This window comes from Protopterus annectens, chromosome 4.part1, assembly GCF_019279795.1.
Source record: "Protopterus annectens isolate FY-2018-M chromosome 4.part1, PAN1.0, whole genome shotgun sequence".
Lineage (NCBI taxonomy): Eukaryota > Metazoa > Chordata > Ceratodontiformes > Protopteridae > Protopterus > Protopterus annectens.
In genome coordinates, this window is record NC_056734.1 from 601,489,324 (window position 1) to 601,511,422 (window position 22,099).

At 40.9% G+C, this 22,099-nt stretch overlaps 1 protein-coding gene across 1 annotated transcript in view; it reads left to right on the forward strand.

Moving 5' to 3' along the window:
- The window catches only part of LOC122800985 (chloride channel protein 2-like), a 784,127-nt gene that overhangs the window by 392,606 nt on the left and 369,422 nt on the right, over positions 1 to 22,099 (forward strand). The gene's annotated exons all lie outside the window — the stretch shown is intronic.

Below are 22,099 nucleotides of genomic sequence, written 5' to 3' on the forward strand. Positions count from 1 at the left end.
TATTTCAAGAGAGCAGGTCATTGCTGTGTTCTCCAAGGCCAAAAACACAGCATCAGTGAGACCAGACAACATCCCAGGTTGGCTTTTAAACAACTTAAAACATGACCTAACAGACCCACTTGGATCCATTTTTAACCACATTCTGCAAACTGGCTGTGTCCCAGCAGAATGGAGGACAGCAACAGTAATGCCTCTGCGCAAAGGGGGACCATCAACCACCCTGGGAATTACAGGTCAATAAACTTGACTAGCCTTATCTGCATGGCCATGTAAAGAATCATTATGGACTTTAACAAGGACATAGATGATCTCCAAACTGTGGACTCAACCCAGTTTGGATTCATTAAAGGTAGATCATGCCTGTTAAACATGGTTGAATTCTTCGAGAAAGTCAGCGAGGCCCTGGACGAGGAGAAAGATAATGCATACCGTCTGTCTTTACCTAGTCAAAGCATTTGACAGAATCCCCTCCTCATGTGTTAGAGAAACTCTTCCAATATGCATCTTAACCCCTACATTACCAAATGTGCAGACAACTGGCTTAGTGACAGGACACATACTGTCAAAGTGGGTGACTTCACCTCTAACAAAAGACCAGTCACCAGTGGCTTACCACAGGGTTCTGTGCTAGGCCCCTTACTGTTCGAAATTTATTTCTCAGAAGTCCAGGCAAACTTGAACAGCCTGTGGCTGACAAAGTTAGCTGACAATTGTAAATTGGAAGCAATCAGTGATGTTAATGTACTGCAGGCAGGGTTAACACAGACAAATGATTCATTCCAAAGCCACAGATTAAAGCTAAATTTAAAAAAATGCATTATTATTCCCTTTGGGGAAGCTGACATCCCTGCTAATTACATCATAGCAGCACCTTCCTAAGTGTACATTGTTCCCTTTTGCATGTACCTCACCACTCACCTGCAACAGTTGGAGAGATCACAGAGGTGTCTCACCAAGAAATTACAGGGTACACAAAACAAATCTTGTGTGGAAAGACCGAAAGCCCTGTCATTGTATTCCGTTTCCTACAAGTTGCTAAGGGGTGACCTGTGCCTGGCTTACAGGGCAGTCTCTGACCTGGCCCTGATGGAAATGCTGCATATACATAAATCAAACTGCACAAGGGTCATTCACTCCAGGGATCTTAACCTAGCCTCTGACATGGACAGGTCATGCTGGAGAGGTAGATACATCTCCCAGAGACTGCCACTTCTCAGGAACAGGCTTCCAATTCACATGAAACAGAGCCCCTCAATGACCCTCTTCAAATGCAACCTAGATCAGTGGATGGGTGACTGCACATTCACTGCTGGGGTGGCACCCATGTCCCTCCTGTACAGAGGAAATTGGTATCAACTACCATAGACTCTTACTTCTGCAAACTTCACTCACCTAACCACTGACAATTGGGGTAACTCGGGATAAATATGGCTAGGCTTGTAAGGGCTATAGGGCCGTTAGCCTAGTAACCTATGAATCATGCCTTTTGAACCTGGCGGACTTCTTTGAGAAGGTCAGCAATGCAGTGAATGAGAACAAAATGGTACGTACTGCCTACCTTTACCTGGCTAAGTCATTTGATACAGTACACCTACTAGGGCATTGTAAGCAAACTCATGGATATGGTTATAAACCCCTATGTTATGCACTGTATAGCCAGCTGGCTCTAAGATAGGACCCAGGAAGTTAGGATAGTGACGGCTACCTCCACAAAGAGACCAGTCACTAGCAGAGTCCCTCAGGGCTTGCTTCTTTTTGGCATCTACTTCTTGGAAGTCAAGGCCAATATCAAGTGCCTCCAGGTGACCAAGTTTGCAGATGATTGTAAACTAGGAGCAGTCATAGAATCTCCCAAGACACTAATCCTACAGGAAGGGCCATCAGAAAAATGACTGGTGGCAAAGCCTTGGCTTTCAAATTAATTAAAAGAAATGCATAATAGTGTCCATTTGGAAGTCAGCTACCCAAGGAAGTTACCTCATTGATAACACAACCCTAAGTGTAGACCCAGCAGTCAGGGATTTGGGTATGTATGTAGATAGTGTTCTGTCTTTTGAGCAACATGTGCCTAAAGTAGTAAGGAAATCATTCTATGTTGCTCAACCTATAGCAAAAGGCATGGCATCAAGGACCAAGGAAGTCATTGTTCATCTGTATTCTGCCCTGATCAGGCCCATCATGGAGTACAATGCCCCCTTCCATGTGTACCTGAACAGGCAAATGCAACAACTAGAATGCCCACAGAGGTTCTTTACAAAAAGAATATAGGGCATAAACAGCAATTCCTATGCAGATTGTCTCAAAGCCGTGTCATTGTACTAGGTTTCCTACAAACTGTTGAGAGGTGATCTATGCCTTGTATACAAGGCATCCTTGGAATATACTCTAATTGACCTTTTGTATATGTGCAAAATGAATAACATCAGAATTGCTCAATCTAGTATTTTAAACTTTTTTTGTAACTTAAATAAGACACTTTGAGGGGACAGGTGTGTACCTCAGAGAGTTCCCCTTCTCTGGAACAGGCTTCCCATCCATGGAAGCAGAGCTTTTCCCTAACTCTATTCAAGAAAATCCTGGACCAGTGGATAGGAAATCTGAAATACACCCTGAGTCTACCAACTAGGTGTCTAATGGACAGAGGCAGCCTGTAAATCTTGCCCTAGTTTACATATACCACTTATAATCACCTGTAAGGCACATGAACGTACAGGATGCATTTGCGATGCAAGTCTAGAGTTCTAAAGACCCAGTGGTCATTAGCCTAGTGTCTACCTGTGAACAGCCATGGCTGTCTTTGACACTGCATGACATAAGCAATGTTGTTTTAGTTTGAATCTTGAAACTGTAGAAGCAGAAGTGAAGGTGTAGAATGGATTTAAACTATGGACTGATAGAAAGGAAATGTAGATCAAATTACCTTTTAGGAGGGAAATTTTTATGTCAGGAAGTAAATGTCCAAATTAGTCCTGACTTCAAGAGGTAATACTGTGGGCTTAAAATTAGGAACACAGGGCAAGGTTAGAAAAGCAAACCTACATTACTGAAGGTAGAAAGAGTTGCTCAAGTGGAAAAAGGAAATATTTTTTGGAAATGGCACAGATTAAGCCCCCACAGAAAACGTTTATTTTATGTTCAGAACACAAGGTAAATTAATTTAGGATACATTTTGAAAGGGAGTGTTTTTTTTTTAATATTTTGAACTAACTAACCTATACTTTGATATTAGAAGATGCTTTATATGTAGTTCATTGTTTACATACATTATAAAGACTCCATGTATATATTTACTATGTAATGAGAGATGTTAAAAAAGTTCCTGTCAAAGGCGTTATAATTAGTGTCTGAAGAGGCAGGTTCCAGTCTTTGTTCCCTCAAGTCGTACAGTACTTAGAGACTTAGGGAAGGCAGGATGGATGGGGTTCCTGCTCCAGGCATAAGCACCAGACTGTAAGGGATACTAATCTGTAAGTTGTTTATACATATGTACACACATAACGTGTGTGTTGCATACACACACGCACACACAATTGTCATTCACATTTTTGGCAACTTATTTTGGTCAACAACTTTGTGTGGGTGTAAAAATGAGTGACAGCACAAATGTGTAAATGCACATTTGAGTGAAATACATTTGGATGAATTCATTTTTTGCACAGTGTAGATACTTAGTCCTATGCAAGAAAATAAATGTTTTACTGAAAAGGTGGTGGCTGTGAAAACGTGCAGGATTGCAATGTAATGGGTAGTGTGTATGTACAAGTTCTCATGGGTTAGGTAAGAGGAATAGATTTAATCTTGTGCCTGCTTGGTGTTGCATTGTGTGTCTTCATGACTTGTGTAATGGTACTGTTAGGCACATTTGTTTTAGTAATGTAATGTGTAGCATTAGGGGTAAGGTTAACACATGAGTAAGATACTGCAGGGAGGCCTGCCTTGCTTCCACCCTTCATCATATGTTCTAACCTTAACTCTACACTTTACATTACAAAACCCCATTCCCCCTAACAGTTCTGCTATTCAGGCAATGCTTAGGTTTTGTAGCTGGGGCTTACTGATAGATAGATGGGAGACTTGTCAATTTTGTGATTCACTCATCACTCATTTTGTATGTCACAGGTTATACAGTTACTCCTTTTTGTTCCCTAATTTGTTTGTCACTCGTTTGTTCTCAACCGATGAGGATATAATCATGTATATAGATTTGTATACATATAGTACACCTGTTGAATAATTTAATTGACAGAGTTTATTTTGTTATAACTTTTATTGAGTTTCTGAAGTGCTGAAGTGAAGAAGATGGAGCATTCCTGTTGAGTGAAAGCTTTCAATGTGTGAAGGTGTCACATGGAGGTAAGAGATTAATACATCCTCATTAGAATGAGCTAGAGGTTTCTTATAACCAATCCCCTTTATCATCACATCCATATGGAGTTTCAGGTGGAAAGGTCAAGGCTCTTCTCATTGTATCACAGTTGTCCATAAAACCTTTTCAGACTCGCTCCCTTGAAATGTTTTCATAGGTTCATAGGTAGATACTAGGCTATCTGCCCTAGGGCCCATACAAGCTTAGCCAAAAAATGTACCCTGGCTTTTGCCACCCAAGAAAATTATTTTCCTGTGCCCCTGTCAAGCAGAGCCACAGAAGTGATCCCCGGGGTGAATTTCCCATTTCCCATCCAATCATCAAGATTTTTCTTGAGTGCTAATGAGGAGCTCTGTTTGACATAGATAGGTAGTCTGCTCTAGAGTATGGGAAGTCTCTGGGACAGGAATCTATCCCTCCAGCATGTTATGTTTATTGTGGTGACAAGGTTTAGGTCCCTAGAGCATGTAGCTCGGAGGAATTGGGATTTCTTTAAGTGGAGCATGTCCAACAGCTCTGGGTTTGACATAGCTTTATATGTTAGGCAGAGATCGCCCCTGAGTAGGCGATATGCGATGGAGTAAAGCTGTCGTTTTTTGAGACGGTCTACATAGGGCATCTGTTTGAGGCCAGTAATCCTCTTTGTGAGGTATTTCTGTGGTCTTTCCAGTTGTTGTAGATGTCTTGTGAGGTACATACCAAAAGGGGCGTTGTACTCTATAATGGGTCTAATGAGTGATGAGTAGAGGGGAACAATGACCTCTTGTTTTCGGGATGAGAATGCTTTTGTGATGAGATGAGCCACGTAGAAGGATTTCCTGACCACTGTGGTAATGTGGTTATCAAAGGAGAGACTACTGTCCACCTGTGTCCCAAGGTCTCTTATCACATTTTCGGCATTAAGTAGACTACCAGCTATGTGGTAGTTCATGGGTACAGAGTTTTTACCAAAGTGGATGACAATACACTTTTTGGCATTGAGCTTCAGGCCATGGCTTTGACACCAGGTATCTGTCTCAGTGAGGCCCTTTTGTAGTTTGTCCACATCGTTAGGAGTTTCGATTATGGCTCCTAGTTTGCAGTCATCTGCAAACTTTGTTAGCCAAAGACCTTCTGTGTTGGCCTGCACTTCAGAGAAGTAGATACCAAACAGGAGAGGACCCAGGACTGAACCCTGTGGTACGCCACTTGTCACTGGTCTGATATCGGATTTGGAATCCGCTACTTTCACAGTGTGGGTTCTGTCCGTGAGCCAGTTGGCAACCCATCTTGTGACATAGGGATTTATACCTAGTTTAGTGAGCTTATCTATAATTCCAGAGTTTTGAACTCATTTCCTTTAAATCGTAGTCTCACTAGCAGTAATTCCAGCATGAACACTGAGATCGCCTGCACTTTTGCTTGATAACTTCACCTTGATCACTGTGTAGATGTTGGAGAGAAGTATTATGTTGAGGCTACATAAAAGCCCCAGGAGAAACATATGCTGTGCAGGGGCCTCGAGATAATGCAGTCCTTCTCAGCCTATATATTTTCTAGTTTACCTACCTTACCCCCTAGGTATGTTTTGTCTCTGGCCTCAGTTATTTCATCATTAAGGTAAATGTGTCTGCCATTTCAGCTTAACATTTTTGCAAGATTGTAGCCTAGCATCGACTGGGAAACATTTTCCCAGAGTACTGTGGCACTTGCTGAAGACTCATCCAGTTTATTAGAGCCTTAACACTTCATGAACGATGTATTATTTTGTCCTATGAATTTCAAGGTTTTTGTAAGACTGTTTTTTGGTGATCTTCACCTCAGTTCGTAAGTATAATAGTACCAACTCATGCTAGCACTTTCTGTCAGGATCATCTCAAAGGTAGCTTCTGAGCTCCCTCTCAACTAATGTGTTTATTTCTCTATATTATTCCCTATGAGGAAACATATTGCCTTATTAGTTATGGGCATTCTTCTGCAGGCAATCTGAGTTTAAGACAAGTGAAAATGCGCTTGTTTTCTTCCCTACAGGCAAAGAGAGATGTTCTTCATGTTTCACTGTTGCAGTCATCACATTTGGGTTATCTGCTTGCAGTAGCCCTCAGTCGGCCTGATTATCAAAGTCTTGGGTCCTGCGTCGGTTGCTGTCTCATCTTCCATGACGTCAGGTCATCAGGGGTAGAAAGCATGCAGCTGATGCCATTACACCAGTCTTTCTTGCCGTGCGGTGCCCGAAGCATAACAAGTTCGCAAGCGCCGGTCGGCTGACTCCTGAAATTTTTGTTTTCGAGTTTCAGAACCAAAGTCTTCAACTAAAGCTAAGTGCCCTGTTGGGGAAACTTTTCTTGCTCTAAACTGATGTCAGTATAAGTCAATAATCATATTTCTTATGGAAAGCAAATACCTCATAAAGATTTTCATTCGTACTGTATTCCTTGCCTAGGCCCTGACCACGATGTACCTCTCTGTCGGTTTTGTGCCTTATTTAAACAATGAACTATTCGCCATCAGTATATTTACGCTTCTAAATATTTTGGTACTCGGTTCAATTACCCAGATATGGCTTCAGTAAGCCACCTGACTACCGACATTCCGAAAAAACACAAAGATAAAGACAGAGACAGGCCACCTAGGTCCAAAGCTGCCGACAATGCTTCTCCTAAGCTAGTCACCAGTTTGCTGGTACTCAGAGAGGCGCTTTTGCAGCCCCTGATACCCGCTACTTCAGATTCGCAGGCCTCTACTGAGACCCATTCGGTGTCCGGTGTACTGTGAGATGCTTCAACTGTAGTACCTGCGGATGTCTCTACCTCGGATGGGTCCGGAGCCGCTGTGCAGGCACCGGCTTTTGAGGGTGTATTCAGGCCTACTGACTTGCATATTAAACTGACGCCATCTTCTTCTTCAAGGCCTAAAATTCGATCCATGCCTAGAAAACCGACACCCAGACCGCATGGTCAGGCCTCTATGCGTAAAAAACAAATGATAAGAATGGCTGAAGACCTTATTACTTTAATCAGGGGAAGCCAACCTTCCCCCTCTAAGAGACCTAGGACTGAATTTGCTTATGATACTTCTGATCAGGATTCTGAAATTTCTGTTTCCTCTGATGACCAGGATTTACCCTTATCTACTACCTATGAGGATTCTGATGCTGAGGACTCTATTCCCTCTGCTTCCCCCCCAGAGGATCTCTCTTTTGGTGAAACCTTGCATACTCTTAGGGAGCATTTTCTTGTGAAAATTTGCTTGTTTTCTTCCCTACAGACAGAGAGTTTTGTGGCTTCGAAATAAAAAAATATCCATGTGATTGCAAACTCTGCCATCTCTTGGCTCCAGTGGACTAATAGGCTGTTGACCAGTATAGTGGCAAGCTGTTCTGCCAAAAGACATGGTTGTCTCTTTTTCAGGAATGAAAGGGATATGTAAGAAAATGTACATATTGATGAAACAAAAAGGATTAGCAAGTAAAAAAATGAAAAGTAACGAATTACATTCCCTGCAACCTGAACAAAAAAGATACCTGAACTATAGTTACATTGACGGAAAAAAAAACACCTCTGAATATTGTGGCAGTAAAAGAAACATGCTGTAGAGAACTTCAACTTTGACAATTGATATAATAACATCACACTGCAAATTGTGCATTATAGTGCAGTAAATAAAATAGAGATGGTACAGTCCTGCATATTAATGAAGGGATCGAAGATGCAAAACGTGGCTATAAGAGATTATGCTCTGTGGCCCGTGGCAACAGAAAATCACAGGTCAGTCCATTAAGGTATTGTTTGTACACTCCCCCTCATTATGCTGAGGAATAGGGGAAATATTTTCATGGGGAAGTTTATTATGCTAGATGTGGACACCGTCAGTGAACTTCTATTTATATCTAAGAACAGGACCATACTGTAAACTCTTTGACATTGGTTTTTAAAACAACTGGTGCTTTAAAAAAGGGATAATTAGTAGGGTATATAAAATATTGCACAGTATAAATAAGAATAAATCGTAGGGCGTTAAAAAAAGGTTGGAAAGAGACGCTGGAAAATCAGTTTACAAGGGAACAATAGAAGGACACTTGTATGGCTTCCAAGTATGCAGCAAAGTCCAGAAGGTTTAGGATTTTTGCTTGGAAACCTTTGCATATGTATTTCTATGCCACAGGCAGACTTCAAATAATTTTTCCTTGGGTAGATAGCAAATGTTGGAGGTGTGATGGGAAGGAAGAGGTAACAGGGAATGTATGTTTTTGGAGTATAATGAGTTGATAGGTTTTAAAAATTCCCTACAGAGTACTCGTGTCAGAAATATCAGATGAGCAAATGGGTTTAAGTAAGGAAAAGATTCCTTTGTGTTGGTGTACTGAATCTAAATTGCATAGACATACTAAGGCTTTATTAAGTGTAATGCTGTTCGTGGATAAAAAAGCAGTCACTAGAAAATGGAAATCGTAATTCTTAACCAACTGTATTTGAAGTATGGAATGTTGTAATGGAGGTAAAAAGAACTGGAAGAAAAGGAAGGAACAAATTATATAGAAACAAATGCAATTTGCGGGAACACTACATGCAGAATACTGTTCAGTGAGTGAGATTTAAGGGAAGGCAGAAATTCAGCAGGTTGCTATCAAACAAGCGAACAGAGAGATTGTTAAAAGTCTTATGATCAAAAATTCAGTCCTTCAGTCTGTTGAACCATTCTGACAGAGATGGCATTATAGCAGAGATCAGGAAATTTGCCCTTTTCCCCCTGTAGTTGGTATAAATAAGTAATTAGCATGGGGTGTGGGGGTTTACCCCTGCAAAATCATTTTTTCTGTTGTATATGGATGTTGTTTTCATTTGGATTTTTTTCAGTGGACTGATTTGTCTAAAGTCATATGATCAAAACTATATGATCGAACAATCTCTGCTCGATGGCTTGCCATAGGTACAAATCCAACAGTTTATATAATGTGATGATCACAGTTGTAAAGAAAGGAAACATCTGTAGTATCTAATGTATGTGTGATTTGTTTTCTTTTCTGTTAGTGTATGTGTGCCTTTTTCTTGAGTGATCAGCTAATAAAGATGTTTAGAAAACATCTAGTACTTACCTAGAAGTAGGCATCTTTTTTGAAGCAAGTGATCAGCAGTCAGTGTGATTCACTATCAGCTTTGCAGATTTATGTTTATCAGGAGTAAGGACTGTAGACCTCATCAGGGTAGCCTGACAAAACATGATAGAGAAAAGCTCTAAGAGACATGAACGTGAGGGTGGAGGACAGTAGAGTGAGCATTGCAGGATTCCTGTCTGATATTAGACTAGAGCATTCTTGGGGTGGGGGTTGTTATTCTCCACATCATGGCATGAAGTATGTCTTCTTACTTTTAGGCTCATTTTGTACCCTCAAAAGGTGGATAAATATGTTAGATAATTATGGAGTTAAAATTAGGCTGCACATGTAACGTGTATTTTATTTTTTATGAGCTATAAGATAAAAAAGAGAACGTGTATCTACCAAAGATGGAGGAAGTAAAAAAGGTACTTACTGTTCACATAAGACACGACCACATATTTAATATTCATTCATTAAAGTAATTGTAGATGAACAATAGTACAATGCAGCAGGTGGTGGTATATCTACAGGCAGTTGAGATTATATTCCCAGAGCATCGGATGTCAGAACTGCAAGAGAGAGGAGCAGAATTCTGATTGTTATTTCCATAGGAAGTCGTTGCTGCTGCAGTTGAGTATGCTGGCAGAAATTCCTTTGTTCTGAGAGATTTTACCAGTCGTTATGTTTATGTGGTCATGGTGCTGGTAAATAAACGTTTGGGGGGGTTGTTCTCCACATGGGTGGTGCAGGGGATCTTCCCCCTTGCAAAAATGCTTACAGTTTCATTTTTTGCCCTTTTGGTGTTTTAGGCATGTGTGTGTTCAGCGATGTGGTTCCTCAGATGTTTTTTTCCCTAGTAGATCCACATATAGTATGTACTAACATGGCAATCCAGTATTCTGATTTGATGTGCAGTTCCAAAGTTGGGTGAGCACTTAAAATGAACATAAAAATAATCATTACTGCAGTGAGAGATGGTTTGGCTTGTTTTACTAATGTTTGACTTTCCCATTCTGTATTTGTATGACTGATTCTTTGATTATCTGGAGTTTTGCATTGGCCATTCTCCCTGAATTCTGTGGGACCTGTAGATATCCATTATGTTGCATGGTGGATTTATCACGTTCTTAGAAACTCTGATGTACTAGTCAGTATTTGTTGGGGGATGAATAGAAAGGAGCAAGTGGGCATGAACAACATTCCTGATTGTCAGCAGTATGTGTTTCACTTGTACAACTGTATATCCAGTGTCACCAGTAGTTAGCAGCACACAAACACTATGAATATTTATAGTGCTATGTGCCATGAATATCTGTAGGGCTGTGCACCTGGTTACTAATTTTGTGGCATGGCAGAATAAGGTGAAGCTGTTTTCCCTGTTTGTGCTGCTCTGCAGACATGACCAGGGATAAACTTGTGAAACACTTTACCTTGTTGGTCATGCCTGTGGTGCAGGTTTAATTTGCATTGTAATATAATGAAGAAATTGGATGAGGATTTCGCTCCTCTCACCTGGAGCACTTTGTTGTCATGTTACTGGAAAGTAGTGGCATGGTTACGTTTTTGATAGTAGGTTTGTATGCATGGTACATGACAGTGGAATGTTTGTTTTTGTAATTCCTTTATTATAAGTATTGTTTTGGGTGGTGCCGCTCCATGATGATGATGATGATGATGATGCAGTTCAGCACATTACCATTTCTGTGACATCAGGAGATGGGCTTCTGATTCTATAGTGGTGTGTATACACTCATTACTCCATAAATCTGTGCCTTACACTTTCTTCATGATTCACGTGTTTCATGATTCACGTGTTTCTGAATTGCGGAATATAGGTGGCCACATAGTTTGTGTATTAACTACATACATGGGTCCTTACGGGTACACAGTAGTGTAGGTGTTTGCTTCTGTGAGTTTCCATACTTTTACGAATTATGCAGGGTTCTGGTTTGTGGTTTTCAACATGTGCCTGTCCCACACAGCTACATGCTGCATTTATGAATGCCTCTCGGTATTATACTATGGTGAAAGTTTTTTTCTTGGAAAAACAAGGATGTGTTCTGGTTTTACAGAAATCTTGATAGTCTACTTGGATCTTCTTATTTAGAATATTACACTGAAACATTTAAGTATTAATTGTATGTAACTGTTAGTAAAGGCAGTATAGTGGAAAATGTACAGAGTCTAACATTTTCATAATGTCAACCATTGATCCAAATACTTGCCTTTACAACATTTTATTCAAGTAGCTCTTAGCATAACAAAAGGGGTTATTATATTATTTTGGGCATTCCTTGGTCAGTCCTAGCTGGTGCACATGACTACAAATAGCGAGTCCATTGATAAGTACAAGTAATTAATTTTTATTTCAAGGTGATTCTGAGCCCTACCACATGATTTCTATTCATCTTATAGGATCCATCTAGAAGGTTACTGGCTAGTACGCCGTGCTTTAACCACTGTTGCTCTTTTGTTGAGATTTAAATTTATGGTTTTGAGACTTTCTATTTTCAAGCTGTAACAGCTGTAGTATTCACTACCTGAAGTCTGCATACAGTCTCCTAATAGCCCTCGCTGTTTTCTAGATTGGCAGCTGGAGAGTTCCACATAGTATCTAACAGACTACAGAACCCTACCAGTAACTGTCATAGCTGGCCTTAAGCATAGGCCAACTAGGTGGCCGCCTAGGGCACCACTCAAGTAGGTGCATTTTTCTAGTAATCTGGATGGTATAGTTAGACCATGCTGGAGGCCAGGTGGTGCTGGGGGGGTGCTGTGGAGACCTTTGGCCTAGGGAACCATTTGACCAAAGGCCGGCCCTGGTAGCCTTACTCAGTATATGACAACAGTGCGAGTGAAAGCTAACTAAAACGTGTTAAATATCTGCCTTTATTGAAGGTCTGGATATTGTTTCTGTACAAATAACACCACCAGTTTGAATCTGAGATGACCCATGAAACAGAATTAAGTGTTCCTTCTATGTCCATAAAATTGATTACATTAATAGCAGCTCCCATCCTTTCTCCTTCCTTTCCTTATCATAATATTACCTGTCGACATTAGTCTTGGTCATCATTTGCAGTGTACTATTTTCGGCAAGTGGGTACCCAAGTGTATGCCATATACAACATGGCATACACAGTTTTGATTTTTTTTTTTTTTTTTTTTTTTTTTGGCAATGAAGTGTGCTTGAATCAGACTTTAGAATTCTGAAAAAGAGCCATTTAACAAAAGGATGGCTTATATACATATATAGATATGGATGGCTTAAAAATATTTCAGGAGACTTCTTGTCTTTTGTGTCTGTGTGTGTTTCATTTTGTCCATATTGAAAAGGTACGCTGTCTAGAATTGCTGTCTGAAGGTGTGGAGGGGGTTAGACTTGGAAAGGGACTGGCAACAATATGGAAGCTGGTTTAGAGTTCCAAAAGTCCTAGTTATGTCCTTTTGTACAGTATTTATGACAGTGATATAGCCAGTGAATATCCCCATTCACTTCTCTTTTCCCTTTTTTTCATACATTTCTGTTGCCTACCATAGTTTGTTTCTTGATGTTTCGTATTGTCTTTTATTCTGTATGATCTGTAGATCTGTATTAGCATTCTGATTATTGCTTTCTGCCTGTTCAGGGACACACACACCACAGCCCTTTCACATGGTAAAGGGGTAGACTAGACTGGACTGGACTTCTATTGTTATTCACTGTGCTGAGCTTATAATGCTAGACAGGAGACCCCTGAAAATCTGCTAACTCTTTAACATGCCATAGCTTTGTTTGTGTATTTGTTTATGTATTTGATCAGGAATTCCCAGCTAGGAAGTTCTAGTTTCTGAGTCCCAGGAAAATATCCCCAAGGCAATAATGACAACAACAGCAGCAACACAGCGGTGGTGCACCGGTAGCGTTGTTGCCTCACAGCAAGAGATTCTCCCATTCAATTCTCTGCTTGGGTTGGGAGTGCCTTCTGTATGGAGTCTGCATGTCCTCCCTACGGTCGAGTGGGCGTTCGAAAGACATACGTTGAATGGGCGTGCCTTCGTTGAAGGTTGGACGTCGGGCTGGCAACATGACACCATAAAAAAAAAAAAAAAAAAAAAAAAAAAAAAACTGCCAATCATTAGCTGACCGGAGTTTCCGCTGTGGCGACCCCTAACCGGGAAAAGCCGAAAGACAAACAACAACAACAGCAGTAACACAGTGTTGGCAAATAACAATACATTGTGTTATAAAGCAATATAAATTAAATGTAATCATAAAACAGCAGCAAAACACCTGACTTTCGCCCTTTTAACAAAAGGATGGCTTATATACATATATAGATATGGATGGCTTAAAAATATTTCAGGAGACTTCTTGTCTTTTGTGTCTGTGTGTGTTTCATTTTGTCCATATTGAAAAGGTACGCTGTCTAGAATTGCTGTCTGAAGGTGTGGAGGGGGTTAGACTTGGAAAGGGACTGGCAACAATATGGAAGCTGGTTTAGAGTTCCAAAAGTCCTAGTTATGTCCTTTTGTACAGTATTTATGACAGTGATATAGCCAGTGAATATCCCCATTCACTTCTCTTTTCCCTTTTTTTCATACATTTCTGTTGCCTACCATAGTTTGTTTCTTGATGTTTCGTATTGTCTTTTATTCTGTATGATCTGTAGATCTGTATTAGCATTCTGATTATTGCTTTCTGCCTGTTCAGGGACACACACACCACAGCCCTTTCACATGGTAAAGGGGTAGACTAGACTGGACTGGACTTCTATTGTTATTCACTGTGCTGAGCTTATAATGCTAGACAGGAGACCCCTGAAAATCTGCTAACTCTTTAACATTCCATAGCTTTGTTTGTGTATTTGTTTATGTATTTGATCAGGAATTCCCAGCTAGGAAGTTCTAGTTTCTGAGTCCCAGGAAAATATCCCCAAGGCAATAATGACAACAACAGCAGCAACACAGCGGTGGTGCACCGGTAGCGTTGTTGCCTCACAGCAAGAGATTCTCCCATTCAATTCTCTGCTTGGGTTGGGAGTGCCTTCTGTATGGAGTCTGCATGTCCTCCCTACGGTCGAGTGGGCGTTCGAAAGACATACGTTGAATGGGCGTGCCTTCGTTGAAGGTTGGACGTCGGGCTGGCAACATGACACCATAAAAAAAAAAAAAACTGCCAATCATTAGCTGACCGGAGTTTCCGCTGTGGCGACCCCTAACCGGGAAAAGCCGAAAGACAAACAACAACAACAGCAGTAACACAGTGTTGGCAAATAACAATACATTGTGTTATAAAGCAATATAAATTAAATGTAATCATAAAACAGCAGCAAAACACCTGACTTTCGCCCATGTGACCAAAGTGTAGTTAGAGGCTCAGGTGCCTGACAGAGCTCACCACGGAGAATGGGAGGGGGAGGCAGCTGTTGCCTTGCTCATATGGGGGAGGGGGGGCTCTGTCAGTCACCATGAGTAACGGACAGCAGGAGCACTAGGTGTTGTATCCATGGAGCTTGAGTCTGTGCTGCCACTGTGCATTTGTACATAGCTAAGGGAGCATGTGGAAGCATGCTTCCTAGGGCAGGGTGGTAGTAGATCTTGAGGGAGCTGCCATGAGGGGGGTGCCTCGTAGGGAATGGCAGATGTATCGGTAGAATCAACAAGTTGGTCTATTTCCTAAATTCTTCGGCAGGATCAACAATTTGGTCAGTTTCCTAACTTCTTTGGCAGGAATGACAAGTTGGTCTGTTTCCTAACTTCTAAGTCTCAGTGTAGCAGAATAAATGCACAGGGCTACCTGAGCAGGAAAAAATGGGCTGTAGGACTCATTACTAGACTGAGGATTCTTGCTTCCCCCCCAAACAAATGGGCTGATTATTTGCAGGTAGAATAGCCATTGAGAATGGCAGTGAAGGAAGAAAAGGTGTAAAAGTATTAGTGTTTAAGTAAACTAAAGAACAGATTTTTAAGTGATGGACAAATACAGTTGAACCTTTGCACTAGTCAGAATTAGTATTTGTCATATTTTGACTAGAAAATGTCATCTTGGTACTTGTCATTTTCTTGGTACTCGCGCTTTCTAGAACAGGTCCACTGTACACTTTCTTGTGTTTCATGTATTTGCTTGCTATTCTCTCTGCAAATAAGTACAGTACTGTACAATCATGGGTCCTAAGAAGGCCAGTGATAGCCAACAGAAAAGAAAATTAGTTAGAATCATGATAAAGCAGAAAAAAAATGGAGAAATATGAGAGTGGTATCTGCGTGTCTGATCTCGCTATACAGTACTGAATGCCAAGAATAACCATCTCCACCGTCATGAAAAGTAAAGAGGCCTTCAAAGCAGTTGATGCTGCTGAAGGAGTGAAAGCTGTGACCAAACAAAGGTCACAGACACTAGAGGAAGTGGAAAAAATTGCTGTTGGTTTGGGTAAATGAAAAACAGTTAGCTGGTGATAGTACTTCATAGGCCGTGATTTGTGAAAAATGTTTATTTTTGAGAATTTAATCAGAAGTACAGTTTTTCCGGTGTTTCTGTGACTGTAAGTTGGTATAATCAGTGACATCACACACAGAGGCAGGCCTGATTTTTACCGCAGAAATAGTAACACTCTAGAGGAAGCTGAACTTCAGCTGTAAAGGTTTACCAGAGCATCAAACAGCCTAAGATTTCTTCTGTGCAAAGAAAGAAATCCTAATATAATTGGCACTTTTATGATGATATCTCACCACCTTCATTGTTGCGTGCACCTAATACTGCTGTCATTCACCTTCTCCTCGTCTCTTGAAATGTATGCAGACATAGTTTTGGATGGCAGAAATATGCACACTTTACTGCATTTAACCCAAATTGTTGCAATTAAGTATCGATGTATAGTGGACAGCTTGGCGAGCAGAAGCATATTCCTTGTGAAGTTGTACCTATGGATGAATACTAGAGCTCTTAAGTACAGGCCGTTCCATGATTGCTGCCACATTTTCCTGTTAAACAGGCAGTGCGGTACAACCTTGAGTAGACATCTTGCACATTGATTGCTGTTCACTAGAGTGTCTCTTTTCTTTTTTTCAACCGTCCCTTTCTTCCTGTGACATCCCATTAAATGAGCAGCTATGATCAGTGCGCTCATATTGATTTAACAGTTACAATTTATACAAAACCTGCAGCAGCACTTCTGATGACAATTAGAAGTGTTGAGTATTGATGAGAGAAGAGAAGCAATCTATAAGTGGTCTATAAAGAAGATGAAAAAGCTTCAGACTGAGGCATTAACGCCAGTCTGTTAATGACATGAGGAAAGCCTGGAATCAGGACTACTTGCTCCTTTGTATTTCTGTGCTCATGTTTGATGTGTATTTCCATATTACTAATTTTTGTAAAAGTCTGAACACCAAATTTTAATAGTGCAAAACTAATCTATTTAATTCTGTAGGAACTTTAAATGCAGATACTGGTGATTTGGTATTGGTTATGCTGTAACCTCCTATTAAATGTTCATTTTGTGGTGTTTGTTGAGCAAGTGGATTCCTTTTGTCAAACTGGAAAACTGCAGCTTTTTAGCTAAAGGCAAGTTTGGTTTCATCCATGTGTTCAGTGATGCAAACTAGTGTTGGACTCATTTAGCAATCCTGTGAACTCCTGTTGACATTCAAAGAGTTTACCAGGCAAATAAGGGACATGTACCTGAGAGCACTGCCTGGTTAAGTGACTTGCTCAGAGTCATACAGCAGACAAATGGGAGGCTGAGAGAATCAAACCCTGTCTTACAGGAAGCAGTTTAACAGTTCATAGCTTTAACCAAATGCACTCTACCAGTCACAAATGAAGTCAAGCACCTGATGTAACAATAGAACCCACAATCTTCTCATCTTGCACCATCGAAGGTAATTGTTTTTTCTCTTCATCAACTGACTACGTTATCAGGCCTTTTTTCCATATCAATTACTCTCCCTCAGATACCTAGCTGTGGACAACTCGTAGGTTGTGGGAAGAAACCTGAGTGCCCAGAAAAAAATACATGAACACTGGTAGGATGTGTAGTTCCTGTACAGAAGGCACTCCAACCAAGAACCGAACCAAAGTGCCTCATAATGTAAGGCAATAGGCTCTACTCACTGTGCTACTGTGTTAGCTTTTATTTTAACATTTTGGTTTGGAACACAATACAGAGCTTTTCAGAACACTGCTGAGAAGGCTGCAGGTCTTTGTATGGCAGTATGCTCAAATCCCCGTGGCATATGTTAAGGAAATATAGCATTCTTACTGTAAGGGGTGCATCAAATTCAGTTTAGGTAACTAGCGACAGTCTGGCAGGCAGCTGCACTAAATACGATTCATACTGTGCATAACTTAACATGGTAATAGGAAAACTATTTGCTGTTCTTAATAAATTTTGGTTTTAAAATCTTGCCCCCACATTTTTTTTAACCCCCAGCCAAACACTGCTTCCTTTGAACAAGTATGTACTTTGCTGACACACAGCTGACATTAAACAAAATTGCTGACTTTTCACAGAAGTGCTTTTCTCTGTGTCACCTCCTGCTGTTTATTCCAAATTACATTACAGTTTTGTTTTGGATATTTTTTAATGACTCTAATATGTGAAGCCTACTGAATGTCATCCACAGGATTAGGAAAAACTGTTGCTAAATCACATAGAATTTGTTTTCTTCATTTTCCCTGCATGACTTAGAGGGATTTGTACACATAGTCCCATCACATGATGTTTATCCATCCTTTGCTTTTCCATGTATTTTTTAGGTTCGTGATTCACTTGGAATGAAGTTGAGATGAATTATTTCTTTATCAAGAGAGAAAATGGTTAGCCTTAACTGTACTATGACAGAAACTTGGTATCTCTAACTCATTACTTCTTTCTGAAAAAGCCTATTTTTCTTGTTTTCTGTTTTTGCATTTTGACTGTGTGTGTGTGTGTGTGTGTGTGTGTGTGTTTTCATAAGTGAAACTTGCGTTTTTGACAACCTAATGTAACCTTTCTGGTTCCATTAATCTTTTGACGCAGACTGAGAGAAGACACATTGTAAGCTTTTGGACTGTTACTGAGGAGAGTAATTGCAGGTTATACTGAGCCTTTCCAAGCAGAAATGTTTTTGTATCTAGCTGGTATATTTAATCACTGAAACATTTGCAGACCGTTCTTGTTAAATTTTAAGCACTTTGGCAAGATGTAAAAAGGAACACTTTTTCCTCCATTAAGGCTTCTGGCTGTCCTAGACGACATAGCTAAAGCTGAAGAGGCTTGATTTCTTCAAAAAACCCACAACAAGGGAGAACTGTTAGGATTCGTCTTCTGATCCCATCAGCTGTACAGCCTACTCTATCACCTGCATGTCAGGGTGAGGTATGTGTGCATCTGTCTGCGGCCTGAGCATGTTTTGGTCTTATGATGCTGGCCGTGTCCAGTCTCTCTTCTCTTCAGTTCTTCTCTGCCCCTCTCATGCTTTTGATTTCAGTCCTAATGTAGATCAAAGGAAAATCTGCAGTCTAAATCATAAATGTTTAAGTGTTTCTGTGTAGTTAGATCTCAATCTAAGACCAGTGCTGTCACTGTATTGGCTGGAAGAGGAAAACAAATAGAAGAAAGATCAACTCTTTGGATGGCACAGAGAGCAGTACTGCCATCTCACAGCAACAATTCTCAAGTCTGACTTTTGGCTGCAGTGCTGTCTCTGTGTAATCTACATGTCCTTCCTGTGTCCGAGTTCTTTTTATGGCTACTGTGGTTTACTCCTGTCTAGCAGAGATGTGCAGTATATGTATTAGCATTCTTCAAATTACCCATTTGAGATTGTGTGTGCATTTTGTGATAGTTCGACACCCTGCCCACAGTGGGTTTCAGTGCCTTATGCACACTGGCTGCCAGGACAAGCACTGGCATACCTGTGGCCATGTAAATCATAAAGTGGGCTATCAGAAAGAAAGTATGTGGATGGATGGACACAAATGTCTGCTCTTCAACCTAACCATCTGCAGGGTAAAGGCTGGCGAAATTGTGGCCTTTAGTATGTTTCTAACCAGGCATATCCAACAACTGGAATGTCCACAGAGGTTCCTCAGCAAAAGAATACAGGGTATAAGTAAAATGTCCTCTGCAAACTGTGTCAATACCCTATTCCTGTATTCTGTCTCTTACAGGCTGCTGAAGGGAGATCTATTCCTGGCAAACAGGGCATTGTCTGACCCCACTGTGATGGAGCTCCTGCATATCCGCAAAACAGACAGCACTAGAATTACCTGTTCTAAAGACCTAAACCCTTACCAGTGATGTAAATGGGGTCTGCTGGATAGACAGGTATGTATCCCAAAGACTACCGTGTCTCTGGAACAGGCTCCCCATTCATGTGAAGCAGAGTTCCTCCCTAACCAAATTCAAGTGTAACTTAGACAATTGGAAGTGGAACAGGAAATTCATCCTTGGTTTTGGCACCTGTGTCTCTAATGCACACAGGTAACCTGTAAGTGGTCCTTCTCCCAGGCTGCTGCTTGTAAATGTTTCATCTCCTAAGCCCCTGCTTACATTTATCAAGGGTACCAGAACTTGCCAAAGATTTGGGATGCTTGGCTAGGCTTAAAAATCCCCTTGTAGCTGTTAGCCTAGTAAACACGTATGAACCTATAAAGAAGATGGTTCTTTGTAGATCAGACATGTAGGAGAAGGTAAGTGGCTATGAAGGCCAAAAAACAGATAGATTCTCTTGACAAAGCCTGCTGTCGAGGCAGCCATCAGCGTCTTTTGCGTCACTTGCTTTCTCATTATTTGAAAAGATTCAGCTTAGAGGAGCAAATGAGGTGGACTCACAGTATATGTACACTGGCTGTCTCACACCACATCATCTGGAACTTGACTGTACCTAACTAGTTTGGGCACAGTAAGCCCCTGGATCCCTCAGGAAAGGGCAGTGGTAAAGCTCTTCCTCAGAAGCTACTCTTCAGCCAGAAGGCTCTATGGAGATTGCCCACTCCATTGATGCACACATTCTGTTTCATTTTGCTGGTATGAAGTGAACCTTTAGATTGCATGTTTCAACACCCTTGCAGGGATCTTTGTAGACCACTGATGATCAGACACAGTCTTTAGGCCATGGGTGCCAGAACCCCTTTGACCAACATGCAGCTCCTACCTGCTGTTCATTACCTTCTATACCAGATGAGCTGAGCCTGTCCCTTGAGATTAGTGGCTGGGAGGCTGTCTCTATCAGAATTCTCACTGTGCTGTGGTCCTTGCATCAAGCAGAGACATGGATAGCAAGGCCCTTCTCTTCCAATAACTGCTCTCTTAATGACTTCCTATTTGAAGAGACAAGCTTATGCTTGTCCTCCATGTATTTCTTTTTTTCCTTTCTGAGTTCCTTCCAAAATGAGCTGAACCATTATCTGCAAAATAAGTATACGGGACCATAAATCATCCCTCCCATTTATCTTTTATTAAAGGATGTCTTTTATATAGACTTGAACCACCTTGATTCAGCTCTTAAGAAGGCAGCTGCCCTGTATTCCATCTTTTGAGTGTGGATCGACATCCTAGCCAGGCATTACAAGACATAGTCATCTGTGATCAGTCTAGTCCAGCATAGTTCCCAATGACCATAGCAGCTTTCAATGTCATTTCCAGCTAATCTTTTGAGAAAGTGTATAAGAGGATGATGTTCTCTGCTAGTTTGCTCCTTAGGTCATATGGTTGCCTGCCTCACCTGTTTCCTTTGTTGTGCCCTATTGTGAACCAAGCTCCAAAAGGAGTGGTAGAGCTTCCTGAATCTTAAAATCAGCGAGTCTCTGGAAACAAAATACTTACAATGACTTCTTTAGTGGGTTTTCATGCAATCTGATGTAATGTCAACTTTGCTAATGTTGTGGCTGGGTCAGTAGGCTGAGAATTGTGTCTGTGCAGAATGCCATTATTCAGGCTTTCATCCATTAATTATAAGATGAGTGCAGTTTCCTTCCAGGGTGATATGCTTTTTGGACAGCCTTCTCAGGACTTGTTCAGAAATGAAGCACATGTTGACAGCTGTGAGGGCTGCACATGATGTTCCCAACTTCTTTCTGTTTTTCCTGTAGGCTTAGCTAGTATCCCTTGGAAAGGAGCTACTCATAAGTAGGGGATGGTTTCCAAATGTCCATCAGTGTTGTTTCCTTGTTTCTACCCATAAAGTGTCTTGGGTGGCAGTCTCCGGAGATGTTGACTGCAGCATTCCTGAGTTTCTCACAGGATAACCTATGAGAAGATGGTTCTTCCTGTTTGCCCCACAGTGGAGAGCTCTTATCAAGGTTTGGTATATTCTGCAAGTGGCCTTTGAAATTTATGTTTGAGAGTTCTCTTCTCTTCACCCAGAAACTGCTGTGCTTAGGAGCCACAAAATCTCTGTGGAGCTGCTGGGACATACTCAGAGCTTAGTCCTTAAAAGAATCATGCAGTCTGCACTTCTGGAGAGAGGCTGATTGTTCTTTTCTGACCATTTATTTGTGTCAAGTCGAATAGAAAGATTTCATCATGTCCTTGATCATAGTGGCTGTAGCAAATCTGTATATGAGGTTTTGGGTGATGAATAAACTGGGTGCCATGCTTTTAATGTTGTGAGGTATCAGGATGATGCAGCTGAGCATTATTGGCATGTAAGTGCCTGGCACCTATATAGGCAGTTTCATCTGTTCAATT